Here is an 18189-nt window from a genome sequence, read left to right as displayed (position 1 = left end):
ACTATCTGCATGTCTTACATAATCTGAGATTTTCTGTATCCCATGCTCCACCTAGATTTGTTGTAGCTTGGCATTGCCAAAGCTCTTGTACATTTTGGCATAATATTTTGAATTTAAAGAAAAAAAACCAATGCTTTTTATGGTTTCTTGAACAAACTAATGGAAGGCACCTTGGCCAATAACCTTGCTTGGATTTATGGCATTAAGGGGAATGCCAATTATTGGCACACATTTGGTGATTCCCCAATGTGTGTCGCATGATTCTTATCATCGATGGATTATCTTGTTGACTTGTGGCACTATAACTAGGGATTGCACCTATGGTTGTCTTCAGATGCTTTGGTAGAGAGATTATGTTGGACAAGTCCTTCAACCTCTTTGAGCATAACGCCTCAACTCTCCACTTTGTGTTCCATAGGGCTAACTTCTCCCTCCACGCAAACATTGGTGCTAACTCTACCGGGTGATGACTAAGTATGGGTACCTTGCTATTGTAGCATGAACAAATGCTATATATGCTTGATTGCAAATGTTGACAAGGGTAATATCATTGCTATTAATGAGTGATATATATTTGTGCTAGACAAGATGGCTTCTATCATGCATATGCAAAGCATTTTGGCAATATTGAGGGCCATTTTCACAAATAACAAACTCTCAATAATAAAGAAAAACATGCGAATAGGCACTGTGGTCTAAGACTTAACATAGCAATGACAAGTCAAGTTACATCACTTGCATATTAACTTATGGGGCAAAGGCCTGAACCCTAAACCTATAAGAAAATTTTGATAAAACTCAGAATCATAATTAATAAACACACATGCATGAAAGTAATTTATTATAATATTGAATCAAAATGCCTAAGTACAAGGCAAGATTGGTAGCCAAGGGATTCAAGCAAGAGTAGGGGATTGAATTTAATGAGATCTTCTTACTAGTAGTCAAGATGATTATCAAAGAAAGGGCATGCAATCACAGATTGCTGTGTCAAGAAGGTAGATGAAAAGAATGGCACCATGAAGTCTAAAGGGAAGGAGATAGCCAATATGACTAAAGCAGAGTTGAAGTTATTCATGGTGACCATTGAGAAAGTGTGTTCCTTGGTGCAAGAAATATCTAACATTGACGCATGGGTATTGGATAGCGGCACCTCCCATCACATGACCAAATAAGAAAGGTCTATATAGTTCTATGAAGCCTTGACAAGAATCTATCATTATGACAGTTGGGAATGATGCAAAATGCCTTCTTAAGGGCACGTGTACTATTTCCTTTGTTATTGCAAATGGTGAACTTGAGAATCTTTCAAATGTGTTGTATGTTCCAGAGATTAAGAGAAATCTACTATCAGTTGCTTCTATAAGTAGTCTTGGCCATGAGATGAGGCTCACTAAGATAGGTGTAGAAATGATCCATAGTGCTGGCAAAGTTGTCGACAAAGGAGAAAGGAGGAACAACCTATATGAGCTAATTGCTCTTATAGCCATCCCTAGTGTGGGCACAAGTAAACTTTGGTATGAAAGATTTAGCCACATTGGTTTTGCAATGTTGAAGGAGATGCATAAGCAGGATATGGTTGCTCATTTACCCATAGTAACTGAAATGAAAGAACCATGTGAAGCTTATATAATGGGTAAGCAACAAAGAAAAAAATTTCCATAAGAAAGCAAGAATAGAGAAAAGGCTTCTATAGAGTTGGTACATGTTGACTTGTGTACTAAAATGCCTATAAAAACCTCTAGAGGATCTTCTTATTTTATGTTGATCGTTGATGACTACAGTAGGAAGATTTAGATATACTTCCTTCGTGATAAGACTCAAGCTTTTGGCGAGTTTAAAGAATGGCTAAAACTTGTTGAGAATGAAATAGGGCAAAGTGTAAAGAATTTTAGAATAGATGGTGGTGAGTTCAACTCAAAGGAGTTTGAAGACTTTTACAAGAGCAAAGGGATTAAGCGTCAATTGATGATGCCTCATACACCTTAGCAGAATGGCATTGTTAAATGATGAAATCACACCATTTTGAAAATGATAAGGTGCATGCTTAAGGACAAGGGATTGCTTAACTAGTTTTGGGAGGAAGCTGTTAATATTGTAGTCTATATTCTCAATTAAAATTACACAAAGGCTCTTAAGGGCAAAATTCCTCATGAGGCCTATTTTGGTAAAAAACCATCTATCTCACATTTTAGAACTTTTGGATGTGAATCTTATGCACATGTTTCAAAGGATAAGAGGATTAAGTTAAATCCAAAAAGCATGAAATGTATCTTCTTGGGTTATAGTGATGAGCAAAAGGCTTACAAATTGTATGATCAAGAGGCAAAGAAGATCATAGTGAGTTGTGATGTGGTATTCAAGGAGCAACTACATATAGTGGAGGAGGTGAATATAAGTTCTTCCACTTTATCATCTAGCAAAGAAGTAGTCCATTACGAACCTATCCTAAGAGCTATCCCTACTCTCAAGGAGGAGGAAGCATTGTCTTCAGCAATGATGATAACAAAGTTCACCAACCTGCAATCACACCATCGAAAAAGCCATTGCTGTGATGGGTGAAGCAACTATATGATTGTGGTAATCCTATGTCTACTACAATTGAGGAAAAGGAAGATGGACCAAGAAGGTATTTGAGAATAAAGGAGCAAAGAAAGGCTTCGGCTCACATAGTCATATGGACTTGATGGTGGCTGAGATTATGAGTGAAGTAAAGGAGCTAGTAAACTTGGAAGAAGCACTTGTTGAACCGGCATGGAGAGCAGCTATACAAGTTAAGTATGACAATATCATGAAGAATGACACTTGGAAGCTAGTGGATTTGCCAAAAAAGAGGAAGATTATTGGCACCAAGTGGGTCTGGAAAGATTAGTTGCACAAGGATTTTCACAGGTTGAAGGATTTGATTTTCAAGAATCATTTGCTCCAACTGCTAGGATGACCACTATTCATACTGTACTTGTAGTGGTTGCTTATAAAAAGTGGCCAATTTACCAAATGGATGCCAAATCAACATTCGTTAGTGGTGACATCAAGGAGGAGGTGTATGTGGCTCAGCACAGCCACTAGGTCTTAAGGCCCCCCATTCTAAGAACAAAGTTTGTAATGTGAAGAAGATATAGTATGGATTGAAACAAGCCCTCAAAAAAGCATAGCACCTGCGGATAGATAAATTCTTTTTAGGCTTGAATCTGAAAATATGTACCTTGGATTCTAACTTGTATATTTTCAAGGATGGTGAAAAGTCTATAGTGATTGTCCTATATGTGGATGACCTTCTTATTATAGGTGACTATGAAGATATGATCCATTAGGCTCAAAAGGCATTGAGCTCTAAGTTTGAAATGACAAACTTGGGCACAAGCACTATTGTTTGGGGATTGAAGTCTTGCTTGGCAAAAACTTCATCTCCCAAAAGAAGTATGCATGGGAGACCTTAAAATCATTTGACATGATCGAATGTAAGGAGATAGCTACACCTATGGTGGTTAATGTGAAGTTATCCACTGAGAATACATCAGCACTAGTAGACGTTGAGAGATATTGGAGGTTGGTTGGTAGCCTTGTCTACTTGTGTAACACCAGGCTAGATATTAGTTTTGCTATTGGTGTTTCGAGCACGTTCTCAAACAATTCACGAGAAAGTCATTGGAGAGCTAGGACGTAGGTGCTCATATACTTCTTGAAGGGAACTCTTGACTATGGTATTACATATTGTTCCAAAAGTGCTCTTATGGGGAACCGTGACTCAGATTGGGTAGGTGATAGTAACTAGGAAATCAATTTTTGGATATTGTTTCTCTTTAGGCTTAGGAATTTTCTCTTGGATCAATAAGAAGCAACCAACTTGTGTGGCATTGTCTTCTATTGAAGAGTAAAGTACAAGCAGCTTGCTTTGCTACATGTGAAGCAGTATGTTTAAGAAGGATCCTATGGCATATGGGAGTATAGGATGAATCTCCAATAATGCTAAGATGTGACAATCAAAGTCGCATTGCCATTGCAAAAAATCTAGTTTTTCATGCATACACCAAACATATTGAGATCCAATATCATTACGTGCATGACTTGATTGAGGAGGGGATAGTAGAGCTGGTCTACCATCCAATGGAGGAGAATGAAGCATATATCTTCACCAAAGCTCTTACAAAGGATCTCCTTCAAATTCATCTTTAGAGACTTGGCATTGGGCCGAAAACGGAGTTTACCTGTGAGTGGACATTGAGGGGGGGTGTTAAATATTCTCAATATCCCACCCTTGTAAGGTGCCACCAATGATCTGTGGTCCTCTAAGTTGTAAGGCCCCCATTATGAGGAGAAGCCATGTGTGAGCATAGATATTGGGTGGGTCCTAACTTGTATGCCAGATGAAGTCTATGTGATCAGATGGCAAAAAGGTGACCTTTGTGGATCTAGCCTTTGGGTTAGATAGAGTAGTTATGTTGATAGCAACTTGAGACACAATGTATCAAGTTGTGGGGTGTGGGAGTTATTAAGGTCCCCTATTGTGGGGTTTGAAAGTCGGAGAAGCGGCACCTAGCTTGGGGGTCTCAGGGGGGCCAGTGGCCCTCCTCGGAGGCAATGCATGTGGCCCAATGGTAAAGACAATATTCCATGGAATATTCCTTAGTCGACTAGGGAAGGTTCATAATATGGTCGAATATGCCGACCAGACTACCTTCTCGAGCTTTAAAAAGAAAGACCCCTCTAAAGCCATCGTCAATTTGTCTTTCACCTAGTTAGAGTTCTTCTAGCTACCCTAATCTCTTTTGCCTATCATCTACTTGGATCGCCATCTAAGCTTCACAATGGAAGTGCATGAGTGGACAAAGCCATCTTTGTATCAGTTCTTTGAAAAGCAATCTTTGTTTTTCTCATATTTGTTGTGTGTTCTCTATTCCTTGCTCAGATTCTATTTGTTGTGTCATGTAATTTCTATAGAGAATGCATTGCCAAATATTGAAAAGCTTGATGATATGAACTCTTCATATTGGAAAGAGAAAATTATGATGTATTGGTCCAGAAGAAGCATATAAAGCCAATCAAATATAGTGGGATGAAGTCTGAGGACATGGATGTATATATATGGGGGGAATTGGATGAGCTATGCTCTACTATTATGTTGACACTCTCAAAACCTATGTATTTTAATGTGAAAGATGTGGCAAGTGCATATGGTGTATGGAAAAATCTTGGTGACCTGTATGAAATAGAAAGTGTATTCTTGTAGGTTTATTGGCTGAAAAAGCTCACTGAACTCTACAAGAGGGGGACTTTGATGTCTAATCACCTCAATGAGTTCAATACCATTTTTAGACAATTGATATATCAAAAGATTATCTTTCATGATTCATTGAAGGCTATGTTCTTGTTATTTGTCACATTTGTCATGCCTTGTTATCTCCTGCCTATGAGGCTTAGTCTGAGTCAGGCAAGGACTTTAGGAGCTTTGACCCATTTGTTACTTGTTTTGATGAAGGAGGTAGCTCATTCTAGAGCACTTAGTTTATTGCCTTTTAGTGCATTTTCTTCTCCAGTTGGGATTTTGTGTGCATTTCTTCGGTAGTTATTGCTTTCCATAGTCTGCCTATACCTATCGAACATTATCATTGTCATATGGAAATTTTCTAGGGTTGCCCCCTATTTTTTGGTATTTTATTCATCATTGACTAGCATTTATGGCCTCCCCTAATGCAATTCGGTCATATTTAAACATTTTTTGACTATATAGCTTGACCCTCCCATCATTCATTCATCTTTCTCCTTCCCTAGCAAGTGCACACTTTGACTTCATCATCTTCCTCCATCTCCAGTGTTGCCACCACCATCAGCTTGATCTGGTGCTATCGTGGGGATCATCTGCCATGAGCATGCCCAAGACATACTCAAGTGTGTACAAATTGTAGATGCTTTGGGCATGAGGCTGCATAGGATCTGGCCCTAAGGAGACCTCCCTACCCTACTCTCTTTGCTAACTTTGGATACCAACAACAAAATCGAGGCATGTTCTATCCACGGCCATAATAATTGGGATAGCCTACCCCACTTGAACAATACTCAATAGCTCAAAGAGCAAAAATTCATCCATCAAACATACCGACACCTCTAAGGCTAATTGTGACTCACCCTCCTAGCAGTGCTTTCTTGCACTACATTGACAAACCCCTAGAGAAAGAGGGGTACACTAACCCCTATGTCTCATATAATGAAGAGGGAACCACCTAATTCTTGTCATGATGCTAAGGCATGGTTGAGGGAGAGGAATGAACCAAGGTTGTGAGACCATGGAGTGCTAATACTATATGAAACTAGGGCATATGTCAATTGAATGTGTATAGGACCCTAAAAGCACGAAAATCAATAGTGTGTTGAGTGTGACATCACTCACATGTACCTTGATTGCCCTAAGAGAAAAGAAAGCAAGCACAAGGAAATTGTACCATCAATGCCTCCAAGTCACTTCAACTTGGAAATGATCAGTTATGAGGTCAGTATATTGCCTTGGCATAGCTATTGCTAATGGGTTGATGACATGCAAGAAGAGCTAAAAGAAAAGGAAGAAACATGTTAAGATTAAATGGCCTTGAGGAGTGATGGACTTACTATACTACTAAAAAAAATGATTACTTCAAGTGCAAAGAGTGCCACTATTGAATCATATACGAAAAGGGTAACTACAGCCAAAGTAGAAGAATGCCCTCACAAGGTGAAGAAGGCATAGGTTGAGTTGAAAGTAGAAAATGATGCTAGTGTGATTGATTTCTCTAGTATAACACCATTTTCAATCGCCATTGATCCACATACCTTTGGAAAATCTGATTTCCATTTACCTAAAGAAGAGGAGAACTAGGGCATGCCCACCTCATGGCATAGTCATGATATGACCAAGAATCTCCAATATAGAAAAGAAGTGGACCCAAGCATCATTGCCATGATATGAGAACCAAGAATCTTCAATATAGAAAAGTGGACCTAATGTGGCATAGTCACACTCTAGGTTAAAGGCATGGTGCACAAAAGGCTAAACCAGTACCTCATGAGCCTTATAGAAGTGGTATGCCTAGCCTCACTCCAAATTCGATGTTAAGGGCTCTACACATTAACATGTTCTAGAAAGAAGTTAAGCATCATTCCATTCTCTTGATAGGTGACTTTGTACAGAGAGGAATATTTGATATAAGAGTAGGATTTTGCATTGTGGATAGCTCAATTCTTGTGGATTAGATATGCACATGGCCTATAGAGAGATTATCTAGGATATCCATAAGAGCCATATCATTAGGTAACCCAAACCCTTGATCCCCACACACTCACAAACCTTAAATTCACAAATCTTAGGGCCACACTTCCTTAAGACTATAGTTCCCAAGCCATATAAATGCATGCATCTATAGCCTTGAGTTCTAATCCATCTCCACCACATTGTCACATATACACTACATCCTTTAACGTAGGCACTTGTCCTTAGGCAAAATGAATCAAAATCCATGCTAGTTTTCTAGCACCTCACTTGGTCCAAACATCTTGCATAGTAGTGTGCAAGCACATGTCCACTAGGGTGCTCCACTCTTATAGTTTTGATTCTATACATTGCTTTGGATACACATTTAGAGACAAGCCCAAATAAGTGCACTATATTTAGGGTCATTGAGTCCTTAGAAGCAACTAATAGACCAAACCCTAGCTACTTCCACAACATATGTGACAACACATTAGGATTAGACCCCTAGGTCCTTGCCTCACCTTGAATTCTTAGGCTACCTAGAGCCTATAGCCTAGATCCTCTTGCATGACATGAGCTTTGGTTGAAACCCAACCATTGAGAATACACACTTCAATTTGATAATAATCGAAAAATTCAATATTTTCTTATTAGGCATGTTAAAGGATTGACCTATCAAGTTCTTTGTTAGTCTCATGGTCATGAAGGGAGTAGATTATCACCTGCTACTCGAACATCCGTGGATGGGGAATGCAATATTAATGGAGGATTGGAGCAATGGTCTAGTTTTTCTATGAAACAAAAATCATGAAATTTCCATGAGGATAGAAAATTAGAAAACCACACGTTAATTTAGTAGCAATTTCTAGCATGTTAGGAGGAGACTCAAGTTTTCTTGCATCAAAATCACTCAACATATACATCCTTTTCTCTAAGGATGTGTAGGACTAGATACATATCCTTGCAATGTTGGACCTGCCATTGATAGTGTTGAGGTAAAGGCCAATGGTCAATGGCCAAGTTGACCACTAGCCAACTTATATAAGTGAAGATAATGAAGAATAAATGTAACTTTGTATCTACCAAAAACTTGTGCGTTCACACACACACACACACACACACACACACACACACACACACACACACACACACACACACACACACACACACACACACACACACACACACACACACACACACACACACACACACACACACACACACACACACACACACACACACACACACACACACACACACACACACACACACACACACACACACACACACACACACACACACACACACACACACACACACACACACACACACACACACACACACACACACACACACACACACACACACACACACAGAGTATTGACTTCACATCCCATTAGCACTTCTCAACTAGTATTAGAGATACAAAAAGAGGTACAAATCTTGTCACCAAGCATTTAAGTCAAACATGTACTTCAATTAAGAAAGTCATTGAGGCTTAGTTTGAGGACTACTATAGTCTGAGTTTGAAGTATTTGGATAGCCAATGGTGGTTGAAAATAAGGAAAAATAGTTGGGTTTTGGATTACTTAGGAAAAGGTTTTGGTTCATGTATTCAGTGTATGCAAGTAGGGGGGCTGCTTAAGCATAGGGGCAACTTGTTTTTTTAAGAACAGTGTAAGATTGCGTGATAAGCAAGGGGCCCACTTGGTTCCCAAGCACATGGCATACTTAAGTAGGAGGCTTCAATCAACTAAGACATAGAAGAGAAGAGACTAAGAATTCTGGTTGTCATACCTTGTTGCTTAGCCTATAAAGGTTCAAAATTTATAATGTGCGGCATGGGCATAGTCAAATGATTTAGGTGCAACAAAAATGTTCTCTAAACTTGCGATTGATTTATAATAGGACACTATTTCTTGGTGATGAAGAGATTTTTGAAAAAGGCTTAATTAGTCTCTCTCCCCCCCCCCCCCCAAAAAAAAGGTTCTAAACTTTGGGCTACTTGACCCCTTTCACTTTGGTGGCCAGTGAACTAGCTTTTATTTGGACTATTTTACAAGTAAACTCTTTTCATATTGGACAAGATTGAGTTGAATATTATGAGGCCATTTTTAGACTACTAGACTCTTGAATTGATAAGATTATATTTGAACTTGAACTGTTTTCAAATACGTGCAAAGCTTGAACGAGTTATTGTGGAAAAATAGGTTCATTAGAAACTGTGTTCACCTTAGCATATACATGTCCTAGTTAGTTTGAAGCCACTTGGAGGAAAATATATTTTCATTCTATATTTGGGCTGAATTGGTTCATTTTTAATAAGTTCAATAATTCTGTGCTCACACTTTAGTAAGAAGAACCAATCAATTTGGAGGCCAAAAATAGGTTGTTTTTATGCACCTTTTCAAGGGTTGTTTGATGCTTGGAAAGTTACTATAAAATTGCATAAAATTATATTACTAGAAACCATTTTGGCATGAGAATTGGGCTATTTTGGCATTACTATTTGGTTGTTGCAATGGCACTTGGAGTGCATATCTATACCTGCCTTCTTAATTGTGCAGATAATATTTTTCAATTGCTCATCAATTTGCACATATTACAATGATTATGCCTTTTTATTTTCTTTCAAAAATGCATTGTCTAATATTGAGAAGTTTGAATACTACCTTCTCATATTGGAAAAAATCGATGTACGATGTCTTGGTGCAAAGGAAGCAAGTTAAGCCTATCAAATGCAAAAGGTAAAGCCTGAAGACATATACAAAGATACATTTGATGAGAAGGATGAGCTTACATGCTCTACCATTATGTTGACTCTCTCAACATCAATTTAGTTCAACATAAAGGGTACATATGGCAATACATATGGATTTTAGAAGAAGTTATGCAACATCTACGAAAAGCAAAGTGTTGCATCATAGGTTTATTAGTTAAAGAAGCACATTGAACTTCATATGGAGGAGGGGATATCCATGTTCACTTGTTTGGAAGATTTAACACTACCTTTAGCCAACTGTCCATTCAAAAAATTGCTTTTGAGGATTTAGTCAAGGCTATGTTTTTGCCTGTGATCTTACTTAAAAGTTAGGATAATTTAGGACTATAATCAATAATTCAACACCTACTAGTGGATTGAATAGTGCTAATGTGGAAAGCATCTTGCTTATGGAAGAGGTGAACAAAATAATAATATAGTTACTAAGGCATTCAATGCACTAATAGGTAGAGGAAGGTCAAATGCAAGGGGAAAATCCCATGATAGAGGGAACTCAAGAAGCAATTATCCCATAAGGAGAGATGTGGAATGTTTCTATTGCAAAACGAAGGGCCACATTTAAAAAAAAGTGATTTGAATGGAAGAGCAAGAAAAAAGGCAAGAAAAGAACAATGAAGATGGCAAGAAAAAGGAAAAACCAAATGCTAAAATTGAAGAAGTAAACACCAAATACAATAATAGTGATGATGGTGATGTATTGTATATCTCTATTCTCAGGGATACATTCCATGTTGCTACGAATGTTGATATATCTCAAGATTGGATCATTGATTCAAGGGCATCATTTCATGTCACTCCTCATAGGGTTTGCTACATATGATGCAAGTAGAAAGGGATGGTCCATTTGGGCAATGACTTTGCATGTGGCATTGTTGGAGTGGGAGATGTGCATCTATCACTTGCCAATGCTTCCTCATTTGTGCCTAAGAATGTTCAAGACCTAAAGAAAAGCTCGACTAGCACTAGACAACTAGATGACTAGTGGTACCATGTTGTATTTGCCAGTAGTTATGCTTGGGAGATATGTAAAGGGTCACTTGTTGTTGCTAGAGGGCCAAAGTTTGGGCACTTTGTACCCTTTGGGTGCATCTAACGTGAAATATCACATTGTTATCGCTGAACAACCATCTATATCTCTTTGGCATCATCATTCTTGTCATATGCCAATAACTAGAATAAAAGTCATTTTTGGTTTGTAGTATCTTCCATCTTTCAATTTCTCTAACTTTGAAATGTATGAGCATTACATGTATGAGAAATAAACTAAAATGTCACACAAGAAGGGTCTTTGTCTGAGGAAATCCAAACCACTAGAATAAGTACATAGTGATGTGCGTGGATCTATGCCTAAGGTTTCATTAGGAAGAGCATCTTATTTTGTTACATTCATTGATGATGTTGCTAGAAAAGTATGGGTTTATCCTATTCACAAGAAGAGTGATACATTTGGTCCATTCCATAAGTCATTGGTTTATGAAAAGATTTAATTAGGTAAGAAGTTTAAATGTTTAAGGACTAATTAAGAAAAGAAAGGATACACAATTTAAAGAAGATTATTTGCTATGGCTAAGAATTGACAAGGGAAGACTCAAGTCTATTGAAGGCATTCAAAGATTAAGTTATCTCCAAGATAGATTATGGATCTTATTATATTACAGTGTGCTTGTTAGAAGGGGGGATATATATATATATAGAACTAACATCGTGACTGAAAGTGTTAACATCATATTTAATAGGATGCCAATAATTGGGGTGGCTAATTCCACTTTCATGCACTGCATCAAGGTATGAAATACATCTCGAGATTGGGACTTCCATTAGTTTGTTGTCTCAATGTAGTAGCTTACTCAAGGAATGGCTAATCTTCATGAGATTCTAGTAACTAGACTCTCTATTTTCTAGGACATGTATGCATCTCCAAAAAAAGGGTCTGGTTTGGTATGGTGTCTTTATGTAAGAAAGACATGCTAATAAGAAAATAAGATACTCATGTGAGTAAGAGTTGAGAACTACCCACTTGCTTTATTCTTACCTGATGTAGCCTTCGACAAACTATTTGGTCTTCAGGTGGTCTACCCATGTAAACTTGTTGAATCCCCGTCTCCCAGTTTACAATAATCTTTTGCTTGCCTAAAAACATAATTTTTACTCTTCAAAGACACTCTTGAACATGCAGCCTATTCTTTTCTTTGTAGAGTCTTTGAACTAACTTGAAAGCAATGTTTCCCTAATATGCACTCAAGCACAATTTTTGTGTGCATTTCCAAAAGCTCCTCTCATGTATATATGAAGCTAATCAACTCAAACAAATGAAAGTTTCTTGTCAATTTGCTAAACATGGTGGTCTAGAATGAAGAATTTGCCATGTAGGTGCCCATATTTTTTGCTAGTGTAGAGATTGGAGAGCAAGATGAGGGTAGCAATCATGAACCACACAATAAGGAAAACCACCATGGTGTTAATGGAATTTTGTGCAGTTGCATCCATTGGCTTCTTTGCTATCACTCTCTTCTCTTCTATAACTATCATCAGTAAAACTTTGCCAACAAGAAAAGCTTCATAGAGCCTCAAAAGCTTATTGATCGTGTTTGTCTCCATACCTCTACTTCTCTATCAGAAAAGTCCATGATACCTATGCTACCTACATCTTCACAACTAATGTACTTTATCTGGTGATAACATTTTGAAGGTTTGTGGTTTATCTCAATGTAGTGGATAGATCGATGATAGTAACTTGGGATTGGATACACTAAGAACCTAAAACATAGCCTTAATGCTTGCAAGAAAGACATAGAGGGTTTGGGGTAGGATTGTCTAGATAGGCATAATGAAAAGATGGAATAAATAAAACATGCAAGAAGGATGGTGGAAAAGCATGTTGTATCTTACTTTTCATGAAAGAAATAAAGACAATGATGTTGAAAAAAATGTAGCAAAAGCTTCAACTTTAAAGTTGAGGAAAAGCAAAGTGCTCTTTGAGTACCTAATGAGTATATATGGAGGCGTTGCTACTGTTTGAGAGGAGGAAGGGTGAACACTGCAAGAAGAAGGTGATGAACTGAGAAAGGAGTGCTATTGAGTTGAAGATAATGAAGAGAGTGTGGAAACATTGTATTTGGTGGAGTTGAGTTGATTATAGGCTAGCATGTTGAAGCCCGAGGAGTCAAACTTCAAGGTGGTGTTATTGATACAGAGAGTTCGTGGAGTGAAAGAGTTTGAAGAAGGCCACATGTGCTCATCAAAGGCCCAATGAATACAAGCATATTTGTGGCAATCTAGAGGTGGTTCATGGAGTTATCCTTGGGTTTTCAAATTTCAAAGTTAGCTCCCTAAGGGCAATTGGAGATTTTACTTGCTCACTTGCCTTCTAGTTGTGAAGGATTGTGATGGGAGCCTTGGATGGAATTTGATTTACTTATATGAAAATTGTAAGTATGAAGGCACTATTATTTGATGTTAAGAGTTACTATATGTTCACTATGCCTAAATACAAGACATTCTCGAATATCTATCCTCCTAGAATTTTAGGCATCAAGTTTGTTAAATAGTAAATTGTATTGTGGAAATGCATGTTCCATTGATCATGGCTTAAAGACTACAATATTTTATCCTATTTTGAGGTATAAGGTGGCTATGTATGCTCTTTTATATAAGTAATAACCTTGTTTCTAGTTTTTTTTGGGGGGGGGGGGGGGGGGGGGGGGGGTTTGTGTTGTTTTGATTATCAATGAGTGGGGGTATGTGCTCATTTTTTTCATGGCGCTTTGCACTCTTTTTTCTTTCCAACATAATGTCTTTTGGTGCCCCTATAAAAAGGACAGAGAGGTCCCCTTTGATGCTAAATAAGGATTGCTTTATAACCAACTTGAGGGCCCCACTTCAACTCAAGGTGGAGTTAAATAAGTTAAAGGTATACAGGAAAGTATTGAATTTTTCTAATGAGAAGGAATGGAAGATGGTTAGACTAGGATAATCAATTATGTGAAATAATAGTTAGAGAGTCTCATGTGGTATAGAGTATTATATCCACAAGCACCTTGAGTGCAAGTATCCCAAAAGGAGGAAAACTAAATTATGAATAGAATGGAACCCATTTGTAAGCAGTTGCAAGATTTAAGGATCCATGTTATGGTGGAAGAGAGTAGGATGGAGACCATGTTGAGTACCTTCATCATACACTAATCAAGGTTAATAAGAAATTTGAATAGAACATAATTTTCAAGATAGAAGAGAATTGAGAAAAGCATGCATGACACAAGATTGGGTACAATCTCCCCCATGCATGTATCTATTATTTGTATTAAGCTTTTGTGCTAAAAAATATCATCGTAAAGCATCCCCCTTTGTAGGCTCTTACTTTCTTTGCATGAATACCTTACTTTTACTCAAATATTTTTTAACTCCTATTCTAATAAACCTTGACTAAGGTTTATAAAATAGTAATCAAGCCTTTTGGGCCTTAGAGTATAGTTATATCTCAATAAACAAATTGCACATAGGCATGCACAATGTCCTTGTGTTAAAAATGAGCACCCAAAAATACAATAATTCCATGCTATGAAACATTCCATTATAAATAATTTTATGTGCATTAAAATGCACTCCCTCAAAATTTTTAATCCATGTAACTCCTAATAATCTGCTCACCACAACTCAAAACACATTGGTTCCCTACCATTTATCTACCAAGCATAATGTGATTAGTATTATATGTGTACCATGCATAAAAATTCACTATCGTGTGGAAAATATACAAAGGAAATTCACAAGAATAAATGTAAAATCATCTTATTTTTATAGCAATTTCTATAACATTGCTTTTGGATTAAAAAGCAACTATTTTCAATTAATAAAACAAATAAAACTTCATGGGTGATGAGCCACGTGCTAATGTTGCCTCATGTGGAAAATTTGCACTATATCAATGAGGAAATTCAAATTATTGATATACTACCTCAATGTGGTGAATCTATAAATACCTCTATGAAAATAAGGCACCCATGATTTTCATGGAGCACTATCTCATATGGCAAATATGTGCCCACTGGACATTAATGTGGTTGTGAATAGATAGTTATTAGGTGGGGGTTAGTATTATCTTTTGAATCCATTGGCATTCTTCTATGAAATGGTTTCTATAATTTCATTAGATACCTATGATATTGATTTACAATTCTAGTAGTGGTCTAGTCATCATGGTCAAGTATAACTTCAAGGATCAAAACTTGGATATCTTTCTCTAACAATGGAGGACCATCTACAACTAGAGCCACTAGTGGAGTTCCCTTAAAAGGTTTCAATAAACTAATCTGAATGAATTATGAATTTGCCAATGACGAGGAATGCCCAATCTAAATGCATTACCATTGATCTTATGAATGATATGAAATGGCCCATAATAACTTAGAGCTAATTTCATTTTTCAATGCCTTTCAATGGATTTTAACCTCCTCTTTTCAATTCATAGCCAAAGTAAGTCATTCTCTAAAAATATAATAGAGTTACTTTCTTGTTTTCTTGGGTTGCATATCTCAACGATGATTGCTTAATCTTTTTAGTCATTCCTTCTAGGATTTTCCTATGATCATTAGCTAAAGTATCAACACCTGGAACATCGATAATTATAATGGTCATAGGGATAGGTAGTTTATTTCTATAAACAAGTATGGTGCTCTACTAGTGCTAGGATGTGGAGTGTTATTATAAGAAAACTAGAGGATAGGAAAATCTTTATCCCACCTACTCACCATGATGATGTTTAATACATTGATACACAATGCATTAAGAGAAAACTTTTGGAATATCGTGCTTCATCACATGCTAATAAAAATATTATTTACATGCAACTATAATAAATTGAATTTGTATATGTCCCATATAAACTATAGTATACCTCTTGTTGTAATGTGTCTATAATCCAATTAGGATCATAATTACGTCCTTCCTCGATGTTGTGCAACTAGGTTGTGGTAGTATTGGTATTGTTAATGTTGACATGAAGCTTGATTCAACAGCTTACTTAAAGATGATCATGATTTCCACATTGTTATCATGTAGATTTGAATCTTTTTTATTGAATGTTAAGATTTTCAGTGTGAGGCTTTACCTTGTTATCTCCAAGTTGTTGGCCAAATACACTTTTGGGTTGCAAATTAGAATCTTTAGTGGGTGGAAAAGAAGTAGTGTGGTAAGAGGTGAAATGTTTCTTCAAGTTATGATTATTATTGGTTAGGATGGGTTAGATTGTTGGTTACAAGGATGTGGGTGATAGCTTGGAATTCTTTCTTAGCATCATGGATATAAGAAATAACATCGTAAAGTGAAGTAGGTTTAAGAGAATTTAACTTGGCTTGGATTCTCAATTGAGGACCATCTTTATATTTGCATTACAACATGCTCTTGGAAGCTTCCTCAAGCATATGTAATAGCAAAAGTCATTGTCACTCTTTTGGTGTAGATAGACACATAAACGTCTTCTTGCCATGATAAAATTGCCCAATTTTTCATTTCTTAAATATGGAATTAAGGTGGAATGAAAGATTCTTTGAATTTTTTTGAAATTTGTCCCACATCTTTGGTCAATTGATGCTATGGTAAAAAAACATTTCCTAGAGGGATGCTTTACCATTAGATAATTTGTAGCACACTTGATTTTGTCTTTCTCCAAAAGCATCAAACTGGCTCAACAAAGACAAGACAAAATTGCAATTCTCTTTTATCATCAAACATAGAAATCTGAAAAGACTTATGATTGATTTTTTGGTTCTTCTTGGATTGTTGTATGCCAAAGATGCCTTTAAAAATATGAGCGATGAGATCATCTTCATCTTGAGTGGATAGATTTTGTTGCTTCTTACATCTTGAAGCAATTTTGTGACTTGATTCAAATTATGTTGAAGAAGCTCAATTTGTTGTTGTAAAGTAATTTTGGGGAGAGGCAATTCCATATTCACTTCATCCATATTGGAAGGTCCTGACATGGTTGAAAATCAATGATTATACATAAGAACAAGATTGTAAAGATCTTGCAAAAAATAATCTTGTAGAGTAGTGGCCTTGCATGTGAACTTGCCTTTGTGAGGAAATTCAAGCTTGCATGAGAGTGTATGACTCACTGTATGTGAACCAAGGGATTGCTATAATTCTTATTCAATTGCACAGGAACAAGGGTAGATATATGTCCAAAGTTGAAACCTATGATCTAAGGTAGGAGTAAGGAAGTAGCTCCCCTCCCCCAAAAAAAGAAAAATGGCCACATATATCCAATTTTTTAAATTTCAAAAAAGACTATAAGCTTTAAATTTAGTAGTTATAAGCTTAAATTTTTCCTTTTAATAAAGAAAATGGTGCTGCATGATGAATCTGTAGGTGTGGTAAGAGGATGCTATGCTACCATTGTTGTAAGGAAGGAGAAGATCCAATGCAATTAGGACAGAGAAGGTGGTTTGGTGATCACTTTGAAGTACTAATCACGATGCTATGCTCTAGTCTTGGCATCCAAGAAAACCAATATTGGATTTATGAAACCACTAGAAGAGTGATTTTGCCAAAGTCATTGGTTTGTAGAAGAATAAGAGTAGAAGGCAACCTTTGGTTATCTCTTCAAGAAATTGAGGGTAAAAGCCTTTAAGCCAAAAACCCTTGGTGTAGAGTCTTTATCCCTAGTTTATATAAGAACAAACCTCGATGACGATGATGGTGCAACCCTTCAAGATTGATATATGATTCCACAATGATGTTGACAAGCTAACCAATCCCTATGCTCTACTACAAATATTGAGTACCTTCATCATACAATAACTAAGATTAATAAAAAATTGAATAGAATACAATTTACAAGATAAAAGAGAATTGAGAAAAGCATGCATCCACACATGCATGGGTGAGCACATCCTCCATGCATGTATTTATGATTTGTATTAAGCTTTTGTGCTAAAAAAAGTCTTTGAAAAGCATCCCCCTTTTTGGACTCTTGCTTTCTTTACATGAACTCCTTGCTTTTGCTCTAAAATTTTCTAACTTCTCTTTTAATAAACCTAGACTAAGGTCTATATAATAATAATCGAGCCTTTTAGGCCTTACAAAATAGTTGCATCAAATAGAAATAACCTTTGAATGTGCTTTGGTCAATATGAGTTTTTGGTTAGGCCCTTTGATCTAATTAATACACCTTCAACATTCATGA

This window comes from Lygodium microphyllum, chromosome 15 (genome assembly GCF_053477565.2).
Source record: "Lygodium microphyllum isolate KBCC chromosome 15, Lygodium_microphyllum_v1.1.10, whole genome shotgun sequence".
Taxonomy (NCBI): domain Eukaryota; kingdom Viridiplantae; phylum Streptophyta; class Polypodiopsida; order Schizaeales; family Lygodiaceae; genus Lygodium; species Lygodium microphyllum.
This window is presented reverse-complemented; position numbering follows the sequence as displayed.